Here is a 12,472-nt window from a genome sequence, read left to right as displayed (position 1 = left end):
AAACACTGTAAAATGTTTATCATTTAGAGTTTTAATTAACTGTACTTCCTACAGTGTCATAATATTAATAGGGCCAACAGTGTTGAACACATTCAATGGAAACATTTGATTATGGCTTTATATTTTATAAATGTAATGTTACTAAAATGCTAAATTCAAGACCAGCATGTACTTCAAGTTCAATTGCCCAAAAACAACAGTAATCTTTATATGCAAGGTAAACATACACATCATGCCTTGTGTTATAATGTCCTTATTTAGACCTGTTCAGCTTTGATCATGTGGATTTTTTCTTCCTGATTAACTTCAGTCAAAAATGTACAGATGAAGAGAGGTGGGCTAATGAATAAGGAGGATTCTACAGTAAGATTATTTTCCATCCCTACAATAATGTGTAAAAACATACACTGTAATTTACTGAATTACATCTCTCACAATCTCTGTCTTATTGAATCTATCTATAATAATTCATATAAAGGGTAATAGAAAAGTTAATTTCCTGTAACTTGTACGTCACCTCTTCATTCTGGTCTTAGCTGTAAATAGATGTGTGTGAATTTCACACCTTTTTCTGCTGTCTCTCTGTCACTGACCACCAGCTTCACTTCCTACATTACACTTTATCTGCAGCATTTTTTTTGTTTGTTTGTTTAAAAAAAAAGTGCCTTTATTAATACTGTGTTCACATTTTCAAAACTCACAACAGCAGTCTATTTGAACTGAACTGTGTATCAATTTTTATTGCTTTGACACAAAGGATTGAATAACCTCAGCTTTCAAAATCCATGAATTCTTTTCTCACTCAAACTCAACCAACAAATCTGTGTATCTACAAATTATTTTTCACATATTCACATATAGTTTTCAAAAACTAATCAATACAAGATCAAATCCAAACAAATCGATACATTCTATAGTAATAAAAATTAAGATTGTGAAGAATAAACAAACAAACCATAGATTATTTCCAATTTAGCCTTACCCAGGTGTTCTGTTTTTCACTTCATTACCATCTATACAAAAGGGGAAATCTGTGGACCTGTAAGCAGCGTGGTGATGCAGTGGGTAGCGTTGTCTCCTCACAGCTCCAGGGTTCCCGCTTCAATCCTGAGCTCGGGGTCCCATCTGTGTGGAGTTTCTGTGCTTGTTCTCCCCATGTCCATGTAGGTTTCCTCTGGCTTCATGCCTCCTCCTAAAACATGCCAGTAGGTGGACTGGCTAAGATAAATTGCTCTTTGTTATCATTTTGTGTGTGTGTGGTTACTGCAGTTGACTGGTGTACAATCCAGGGTGTGTTTCCAGTATACTCCAGCTATAGGTTGTTGAGCGAGAGATGCTTTGCTAGTGTTTTGGTAGAATGAGTTGGTTTTGAGGCGTATATGAAGTGTTTCGTTAGTTATAGTGCATTATAGATGTGAGGTTAACTGCTGTACTGACCTGCACTCTGGTTAACCCAACTATGTGAAGAGTTTCGAAAGACTGAACATAGTATTGAGAAGTGTGGATAAGTAAGTATAAAAAAACTGATCATTTTAAAGAAATCTGCACATTCTGTACTACAGGGTTGCTGACTTTGGCTACCAGGCTGGATTGAGATTTATGAATCAAATTACCTTTTTTGCTGTTCAGAAATGAGAATTAGGGGATAAAATATGCCTAACGGTCATGAAAACAATGTAAATGTAAATTTACAATTCATGCTTTTCTTTTGAAGTAAAATAGGAAAGACCTTTTCCTGATGTTTTATCAACCTATTTTGCTGAATGTTCTTTGTTGTATTCTGAAGCTGCAGACTGAGTTTTTAATCATCTGCAGAGGTGGCTCATATTTGTAGCATGGTTCCATCTGGGTCATCTTGATACACATTACAGAGGACAATGTACCCTCTAGTGATAATTTTTTACTTGCTTCAGTTTTGTTGAGGCCTATCACAGAATGTTTTCTCAGAGTCTGCATTTGAGTGCGGTAGGCAGAAAAGAAGCTGTGTCACTTTCACAAGTCTTTGGAACCTGGGTGCACCTGTTAAACGGCATGGCACTTAAGTGTGCCCTTATGATGTCCGTTCAGTAGAATTCTTTCTCCCCATCCACCTTGACCAGGGCAGTTTTCCAGACCCTTTCAGGGATGTTGGTGTCTTCTAGCATTTGAAAATCCAGGAACTCCTCACCCATGCTGTCCTGTTCTCTGGCATCGTCAAATGGCAGAAGGAGACTGTCAAATATCAACACTAGTTTACTTCAGTTTTATGAAATTCTGTAAATAAAACTGCAACTAATTCTTCATCACCAACTTAGCCAAACAAGACAAAAAACACATTTCAATTACAGAAGCCCTCCAGCCTCAGAAGGATCTTGTCTTACCCATTACAGTAGCTGGTAGAGCCAGCCTCCACTCCAAATCACTCAGATTATTGGTATAGTCAAACAGGGTTAATTTGTTCACCGTTGGACAAAGTAAAGCACATCATCCCTTTTGGTGTCCAGTCTCTGCCTGAAGTCCACAAACTGAGCATGTGAGAGAATTGTGTCATTCAGTGGCAGCTTTGTCAAGGTATACTCTGTAGACCTCACCAGAAAGCCCATTGCTGCTATGTAGAGGTTTGCAACATCACTGGAGGGAATTTCGCCAGCCTCATGCAGCCTTCTCACAGTGGCGCTTGTCAGTCGTAGGGCCAAGCTGGAGGTCTGAAAGGCCAAAAAGACAACAAACCATCTCTTTATCTCACAGCAGAAGCATGCTGCCCTCACTACATATCAATAAGTTATTGCAGTTTACATTTAAAAAAATTTAAAAACATATATAACATATCTAGTTAACATATCTAGTCACTTTTATTCACCTGGCAGTTGGTTTTCTTGTCCTAGAAGATCAACAGTCTCTAAAGTTGTCATTTTGAAAGCTACAGGCTTCAGGAACGTTGACCTCAGCTTTCGTATGAAACTCCTTATTATTATATGAGATATTATCCTCCCAAAAACAACTGTACACATTACACTTACTGAAATAGTGAAATCACGCACCTGCCCATGAAAGGGGATGGAGGTGTGGGTCTTGTCTCTGGAATAACAGATTAAACTCAATAAATGTAGGTAGAAGTGCTCAGTAACAGAGGAGATGAACTTCAGCGGTTGGATCCTCAAAAAGGGAACAGAGTCATACAAATCTGGCTTGCCCTTCATCTAAGTACAGTTTATTAACGCTGAAGTGTCATACAAATTCTTACAAATAATAAAAGAAACTTTTACCAACCTGTGGATCTAAAATAGCATTGTAGAGACGGAGTATACAGTTCACAGCTAGGTCCAAACTGAGCCACCTAATGCTCAAATGCTGCAGTACCTCCATGTACTTTGTGTCACAAAACACACAGAACTCTAAAATGTATATATACACACACACATTATATATATAAATAAATAAAAGTAGTATGGCCCTTCAATAAATGATTGCCATTTCTGATTCTCACAATACTCTCACAGTACAATAAATGCATTATGCAATGATAATTTGCCGTCAAGCATGTGTTCTTTCTCTTTGTGCTGGATTTGAACCAGTACACAAGATCAATACAAAAATCCTGAACATCAAAGCCTGATATCTGGGGAAAGCAAAACATTATGTTAGTCATATTACTGTATGTCAAATCACTCCCTAAAATAGAAATTATAAACAAGATCTAAACACAGCTAACATTGTGACTTCCAGGCGATTACTTCTGAATACAGCAACCCTCCAGCATGTGCATTATTGTGTACAATGTGGCAGGGACAGCCTAGGACAAATACAGAAGGATTCTGGTCCAGGACCCTGCTCCTACCTGAATTTCTGATACCCCTGTTGACACTGGCATTGTGAACTGCAAGAGCCACACAACTGGTCCATGTGATGTAACTTTGCAGCACCTCATGCATTTTACTAAACATGGCCTCTGCAGTACAGCAGTTGGTCCCTGTATTTAGGCCCATATCCAGAAATCTGTGAACCATGCCTTCAGAACTCCATAGTTTCACAGTGATCGGATTTATCTTCTGTCTTCCTGTGAAGAAGAATATATCCAACACTTATGTTTCCATATTTTAGTATAACTTAATGCAACATTTAGCATCTATGACTCAAATTAGTTTTAAATTATAGTTTATATATTAGGAATATATAACTGATTACTAAATTGTACATAGACTTTAGCACTCAGTAATCAACTGTTCAAACACACCAGTATCGTTGGACCCCTCAGTAGCTAATGTAAAATGCTGATTGCAGACGTTCTTCACTAGTTCATTCGTAAGACAGGGGGCTATTAGGGGGCTAATGGACAGAGAGTCGGACTTGCAACCTGAAGGTGAACCTGAAGGTTGTGGGTTCGAGTCTCAGGTCCGGCAGGGATTGTAGGTGGGGGGAGCGAATGACCAGCGCTCTCTCCCACCCTCAATACCACGACTGAGGTGAGACCCTTGAGCAAGGCACCGAACCCCCAACTGCTCCCCGGGCGCCGCAGCAAAAAAAACAAAGGCTGCCCACTGCTCCGGGTGTGTGTTCACGGTGTGTGTGTGCACTTGGATGGGTTAAATGCAGAGCACGAATTCCGAGTATGGGTCACCATACTTGGCCACAAGTCACTTCACTTCACTTCACTATACACTTGTTGATTATGGCGCTGGTCTTAGTCCTGGTAGAAGAATATCTTTGGGCAATCTGTGAGGGAAACACTCTCTGAGGAATGGGCTCAAGTGGTCAGAGAAAGACAGTGGAATGCTGTGCTGCACCATGGTGACTGCCATCTTAACCTCAGCTCTTCTGGTCTGTGCACAAGCAACAAAAGTATATAAAATATACTTAACCCAAACACACCTAAGTACATACCTACACACAAATACACTAAAAATTAATTTCATAGACAGTTCTCCGACACGTATTGATCACCTGTGCCCTGAGCTGGGCCATTTCACTTGTTCTTGGCATGGTGTACTTGTCCAGTTTGGAACAGCTCTCCAGAGTTTGTACTTTTTTCAGGTGTGACTCCCTGTTAACATGGCGCAGCACATCGGTTCTGCCTCGGTGCTTACATTCAAGTTCATGTCTGCACACTGTGTACCAAAAATTGAGTAGTGTACTTCCACCCTTGATAAATAGCCATTCATTTGACCATTTGAATTTGCAATTGTATGTGGCTGCCCCTGCAGTCTTTCTTTTTAGGGATTGCTTTTCTTTACTTACATTCTTCAAAGAGAGAGAATTATTGAAGTGATGTGACTTGTGGTCAAGTATGGTGACCCATACTTGGAATTTGTGCTCTGCATTTAACCCATCCAAGTGCACACACACAGTAGTGAACACACACCTGGAGCAGTGGGCAGCCTTTTTTGCTGCGGTTGGGAGTTCGGTGCCTTGCTCAAGGGTCTCACCTCAGTCGTGGTATTGAGGGTGGAAGAGAGCGCTGGTCATTCACTCCCCCCACCTACAATCCCTGCTGGACCTGAGACTCGAACCCATGACCTTCAGGTTCACCTTTAGGTTCACCTTTGGGTTGCAAGGCCGACTCGCTAACCATTAGGCTACGACTGCCCCCTATTAGATCAGTACATGAATGTTACTTATGAATACACTTGTAAAAACAATTATAAGCTACAACATTAACTTAGTCAAAAGCATATAATTTTGTTAATTCATATTAATGTTGCAAACTACCAAAATGCTTAAGCTCAAAGTTGTACTAGATGCACTTTTCAAACTTGGCACCCTAATTACCTATAGGTACCTAATCCACTGTCCTCTGTCTTCTCCAGCACCATCTTCATTTTGCTCAGTGACTTTGGACAGAGCAATAAGAAATATGGCTGGTACAGAACCCAGCTGCTTCAGACTGGTCCAATCAAAAAGTTGTGGGGCTCCACTGGTTTAATTAAACCCCACACCTTCTTCATGCTGACAGAAAAAAAATCATATGAGCAAATTTGAGACCATGTTGTATTTTTACGCTGGCTTGTTATTTAATTTGGCACAAGATTTACTTAGCCTGAAAGTGTATCTCACGCCAAATGCATGAGAGTAGGCAACCCTGGTAGTATTACTCTCTCCAAGTGCTCTTTATTTTCAGATGTAGTTGTAACATGGTGTCTAACCACAGCTGTCTAACTACAAGTGGCTCTCTGGGATTTAAAAGAAAAAAATACACACATGATCCCAAGACAGACACACACACACACACACACACACACAGTAGTTAGTAACTGGGCTGAGAAACAAGAGATTAGGGGTTTGAGTCCAGATGATGTATTGCCATGAGCATACGGCACTCTCAGTGACTGTTTTCACAAAATTTTTTTGATCATTGCGGTTGTAACTGATTGCAAACCCAAAATTACAGTGGCCCTAAAGTACAGAACACTTTTACAAACCAACAACACGACATTAACTCAAAACGGAAAGGTTAGGTCCTTACTGAACATCAATCAATGCTCGTTTCTGATTGGACACGGGGTATGACTATCAAAGTGTAAAGGAACTATGCGTTTTCAGTCTGCTGATATCTTAGCCTAGTGAAAACACTTGAATGATTCAAGTTCTTTTCTTCTGTTTCACAAATTGAAATGTGCCCTTACTGTGGCAAAAGCTTTGAAGCCGTTCCAAGCTTCACTGTGGTTAAGCAGCCACTCTTCCTGAAACCACAGTTAATCTAGACGCACGTAAAATTGAATGGGCGCGGCTTTTAGACACTTAGCGGTAATAGCGCTGAATTCAGAAAGCGAGCGTCCGTGAGCTCTTACACAACCAAAGCAACTTAACTTTCTATAAAACGATCATTTTAAATAAATCAGTAACAAAACACACAATTCACAGTATCTGAGTATACAGGCTAAAAGTTTACATAAAAAAATGGGCAAGTTCATCAAGTTTAAAGGGACGCTATAAAGCATTAAGTCTAAAATAACATTTAAAAAACCTTTTATTATTATTATTATTATTATTATTATTATTATTATTAAGTGAAGCTTGGCACGGCTTCAAAGCTTTTGCCACAGTAAGGGCAAAACATTTCAATTTGTGAATGTTTTCAATTTGTCTGGAAAATACTTCCATAGTATTCAGTAGATTGTGAGTTTTTGTATGTTTGTTTCTGTAGGCTGTGCTCTCTCTGCTGATAAAAATCAGGTAGTGATCACACAACAAGGTGCTTCAGTGCTGTTACCCTGCTCCTGCTCTGACCTGCACACCAAACCTCAGACATTCACCTGGGAGAGCTACAGAACAGGACGTCTGACAGAAATGTTAAATGATGAACACTACCGTGGCAGACTTCAGCTGTTTAATAACATTTCTCCTGCTAATCTGTCTCTGCTCATATCTGACCTGAGAGAAGAGGATCAGGGAGACTACAGGTGCAGAACTGAGAAGGAATACAGAGACATGTGGCTTTATGTTAAAGGTAAAGCATTTAAATACACAATAAAAGCTGATAAAGACTGCTTTCATAATGAGTAAGTGTTCAAATGAATTATAGTTACATATGTAATAAAAATGTCTACTCCATTTACCATAACTAAAGGGGAATTAATCCAGGAGTCATATTGTGACACATCAGTATCAAGTTATAAATGACAAATACTGATTATGAATATTATAGATTATAAATGATTTATCAGTTATTAGAATAACAATATCAGACTTACCTGAATTTTGGACTGGTATCAGATTGGATTTGACATTTCTCAGTCTAATCTATGATTTATTTGGTAACACTGTAGTGTTTATAGAGCTACATGACACCTGTATAATCTCTTCATTACAACTGACATAAGCCTACATAACTATTAATAAAGGCTTCAGTAAATGTCATTGTCACTTTGTTTTGTCAGTTTTAATGTTAAGCTATATAAGTTTAAATTTATGTTAATATCTGATACATCAGAGTTTATGTTTATATGACATGAAACATTAAAACCAAACTCGCTCTAATTTACAGTTACACAAAATCTACATAACACACTTTACATAACGATCTAAAATCAGTCAACCTGGAAAGCGTCATAACACCATTTAATGTCTACACAAATGTGTCACTAGACTAGGTGTTACATCAACTTAATATTAACATTGATGAACAGTCTGTACGTCAGCTGACACATTAGGAAGTCTTTATAAATACATGTCTTTATAAATGTTCGTTTAAGTTGTCAGCATGTCAGTTGTTATGAAGGGATAATTTAGGTGTCATGTAGCCCTTTGAAGATGTCCCTTAAGTAATGTCTTACCTTTATTTATAAGCTAAGGTACATGCCATAAACACGTATAATAACTATTTTTTGTTTTTGTGCATGGCGTACAGTATATCTTAATTGTGCTTATTATGTCCAATTGTAAGAGCATCATTAGCTGAAATAAAAATAATTAAAACTGATATTAAAGTTGATCAAAGATTTAGCAGTTATTAAAATTTAAAAATAAGCCAGTACAGGTTCAGTATTGTGTATCAGAGTTCATTAATGACTGTGAGCATGCTTTACTCCAGTGTCATGTGCCATATTGCTAACAGTGATAAAAACATTGATTAGTTTTAATAAGTTTCGTCTTTTCAGTGGGGAGAAGCGAAACTTCAACACAGTCGAGGAAAACAGACACAACACCTCCATCAGAACAGCCTCAGAGTAAAACAACAAACTCTCCACCTGCATCATCCTCAACAACACTGGAAGGTAAACACCAAACTCACAGCAGCCTCCCTCTAGGTGCCAAAACTTTTCATCAGCAATGAAAAAACACATTTATATTATTACATTTATTAAAATTTTTGGTGTTTTATTACACAGTTTTTGGCATTAGGGCAGTTTTACTGTTGGCGATACCCGGTGTAGTGGCATTTATTTGTTGGAGATGCAGAGGTATATACACACACACACATACACACACACACACACACACACACAGATTTTGAGATTGAGTAATTAGGTAAAATTTGTGGGTGTTTTTTTTCCACCATTTTTTTCTACTGGGAATCAGATCAAGGCAATAAAGTTAAAATTTTATAAATTTATTTATTTAGTCATGAACTAAATAAGTCAGTCAGTAATTCAGTGAGATACTTTCACGTTCAATAATCACTGCAAAATAAAGTTTAAAATGTGGCTCTTTGCATCACTCAGGGTTAATGTATGTGAGCTGAAGCAGAACAGCAGCCTCCACACTTTACCTGATTACTTCAAATAGTGACATTCTGTAGTTAAAACTAGAGGTGTGATTTCTGAGGTCTTTTCTCATTAGGAGGAAGATGTGGAAAGAACATGATTACTGAAGGACGTCCAGACTGTAAAGGAAAGCAGGAGGATCAGGTTAGTGTACATGCAGGCCTGGGTTCAGCTGCATTTTTATTATCATGTGACATCTTTAAGTCTTTGAGTCCTACTGTGTTCTTAATTTGATCTCCATTCAATTATGTATGGCTTCTACAATAATGAGTTATAACATTTGTTTCTACTTTTAGAGATTTAGTTGTATTTGTGATACACTGCAGGTAACACACATGAACCACACATGCTTTCATTGAACAATGAGTTACAGGAAAGTATCTTCTGCTGCTTCTATCAGAACAACACAGGGTGTAAACAAAGAAGTCAGATTTGGAAATTTGTGTTGTCTTTACAGGACTTTACTTGCTTTTTGGAGTCAGTGGTAAAAGACAGAATTTTTATGTTTGTTATATGTATAATTTTCATCTTCTATCTTTTCACAGACTGTACCTGATGTTACTTACTCTACTGTAACCCACATTAACACAGCCGGAGCAGCACGAGTCCAGATCAACGCTGGAGAGAAAACTGAATATGCCAGCATTATAACTAATCCAAAGTAAATATAGATACATTTACATATGTAATTTTTTTTTTTTTTGTACCATAAAAAGCAAATTCAGCAGATTCATCCAGAGTATTGTGTTACATTTACTTATTTTAGCTAAGGGTATTGTTCTGCATTCACTTTGTCTGTTAATGAATAAAAAACTGGATAAAACTGGATGGATAATCTTGCTAATTATATTTTGAGTGTACATGTCATTTTTATCTTATTCATACCATTCTTATATCAGGTTAAGAAATGAATGTTCTAGAAGTTTTATTGTCATCACACTATTTTGTGTAAAAAGACTACTATATGCTGTTTGTAGCCAAATGTAAAAATATGACAGTGTGCTTGTTGAGTGTGGAGTATTACACAGTATTCTCTGTGCATGGCACAACGTCGGTTAACTGACGCTGTGAGAAAGAGGAAGTAGCCGTTCTCCCATCAGCCCCCATGCTGCCCTGGCCGCAATCATGTGGTTACTCTGACATGCTGAGTGTCTCACAGTGGCTCTAACGTTCCAAGAAAACTCTATGTATGTATGCAGCTGTGGTTTTCTTACCACCTGATAACTGCCAGAGATGAGAATCACCCAGATACTTTCCTCTGTGTGTGTGTGTGTGTGTGTGTGTGTGTGGATGCTGAGACCATTCAACAGTCACAAAATGTTTTATGTTAGTATCTGCAATAAATATCATTGTCATATGGACATCTTTTACTGGAACCTATTTGCATTTACTCTGGTTATTTAGGGTTCATAGATTATAGATAGTTATAGACTTTACAAGGGTCCTACTTACTTTGTCAGCCTTAACAAAAATTGCAACAGTAAGTTATATCACACAACTGGAATGACTCCAATAAACAAAATTCTTTAATACCAGTAATGAGATAAAAGCCATGTACACAAGTCCTGAAAACATACACCGATCAGCCATAACATTATGACCACTGACAGGTGAAGTGAATAATATTGATTATCTCGTTACAATAGCACCTTTCAACGGTTGAGATATATTAGGCAGCAAGTGACCAGTCGGTTCTCGAAGTTGATGTTGGAAACAGGAAAAATGGGCAAGCGTAAGGATTAGAGAGACTTTGACAACGGCCAAATTGTGATGGCTATATGACTGGGTCAGAGCATCTTTAAAACGGCAGGGCTTGTGGGGTGTTCCCGGTATGCAGTGGTTAGTACCTACCAAAAGTGGTCCAAGGAAGGACAACCGGTGAACTAGCGACAGGGTCATGGGCGCCCAAGGCTCACTGATGCGCGTGGGGAGTGAAGGCTAGTCCGTCTGGTCTGATGCCACAGAAGAGCTATTGTAGCACGAATTGCTAAATAGTTAAAGCTGGCTATGATAGAAAGGTGTCAGAACACATAGTGCATCGCAGCTTGCTGCGTATGGGGCTGTAGAGCCACAGACCTGTCAGAGTGCCCATGCTGACCTCTGTCCACTGCCAAAAGTGCCTACAATGGACAGGTGAGCATCAGAACTGGACCACGGAGCAATGGAAGAAGGTGGCCTGGTCCGATAAATCACATTTTCTTTTACATCATGTGGAAGGCTGGGTGCGTGTGCATCGTTTACCTGGGGAAGAGATGGCACCAGCATGCACTATGGGAAGAATGCAAGCTGGCGGAGGCAGTGTGATGCTCTGGGCAATGTTCTGCTGGGAAACTTTGGGTCCTGGCATTCATGTGGATGATATTTTGACACATACCACCTACCTAAACATTGTTGCAGACCAGGTACAGCCCTTCATGGCAATGGTATTCCCTAACGGAAGTGACTTCTTTCGGCAGGATAATGCGCCCTGCCACACTGTAAAAATTGTTCAGGAATGGTTCGAGGTACATGACAAAGAGTTCAAGGTGTTGACTTGGCCTCCAAATTCCACAGATCTCAATCCAATCGAACATCTGTGGGGTGTGCCGCCCATCAAGTCCGATCCATGGAGGGCCCACCTCGCAACTTACAGGACTTAAAGGATCTGCTGTTAACGTCTTTGTGCCAGATACCACAGCACACCTTCAGGGATCTAGTGGAGTCCATGCCTCAACGGGGCAGCAAAAGGGGGACCAACACAATATTAGGCAGGTGGTCATAATGTTATGGCTGATCGGTGTATACCACTGAAAGTACATCTGGTACTAATGTAATTTTGTGGATAGAGGAGTACTGATTTCAATGCATGTCAGTATAGGGCAGAGCAGGGCACAATCTAACACATTTTGGTTGTTGCTCAATAGATTAACAAATACTTAAGTTAGAATATTCATGTTTTTATAGAAGCAGCATATACATCTCTGCTAAAAATGAACATTTGAACTTGCACCTACAATTCCACAGAAAGTAGGTAAGGTTCATTGTAACACACAGAGGGTTAGTTCGCTAGAAAAGCCTGATAAATTAGTGCCAACAAAGTTAATTCAGATATTAAAAAACTTTAATATCAATTAGTTGGCAGGTAACGCATGACGATTCTCACTGTGTCTGATTTGCTCAAGTTTACTTATGTGTGTCTCTTTGTGCCCTCAGGCTGGCTCATAACCTGAGAGACAGAAAAGAGTGTGCAACACACACACACACACACACACACACACAGCGTGAACTTGACCTTTACAGAGTGAAAGCTGTGA

The 12,472-nt window shown here is 39.0% G+C and overlaps 1 long non-coding RNA gene across 1 annotated transcript; it reads right to left on the bottom strand.

Moving 5' to 3' along the window:
• Positions 1 to 689: 689 nt before the first annotated feature.
• Positions 690 to 6,504, bottom strand: LOC128317879 (uncharacterized). The gene is made up of 4 exons (XR_008301308.1): positions 5,746 to 6,504; positions 2,840 to 4,036; positions 2,361 to 2,684; positions 690 to 2,211 (listed from the first exon to the last, which is right to left on the bottom strand). It is a non-coding gene; the product is annotated as an uncharacterized LOC128317879 (long non-coding RNA).
• Positions 6,505 to 12,472: the final 5,968 nt, after the last annotated feature.

The sequence above is a fragment of the Pangasianodon hypophthalmus genome, chromosome 30 (assembly GCF_027358585.1).
Source record: "Pangasianodon hypophthalmus isolate fPanHyp1 chromosome 30, fPanHyp1.pri, whole genome shotgun sequence".
NCBI lineage: Eukaryota > Metazoa > Chordata > Actinopteri > Siluriformes > Pangasiidae > Pangasianodon > Pangasianodon hypophthalmus.
This window is presented reverse-complemented; position numbering and strand designations above follow the sequence as displayed.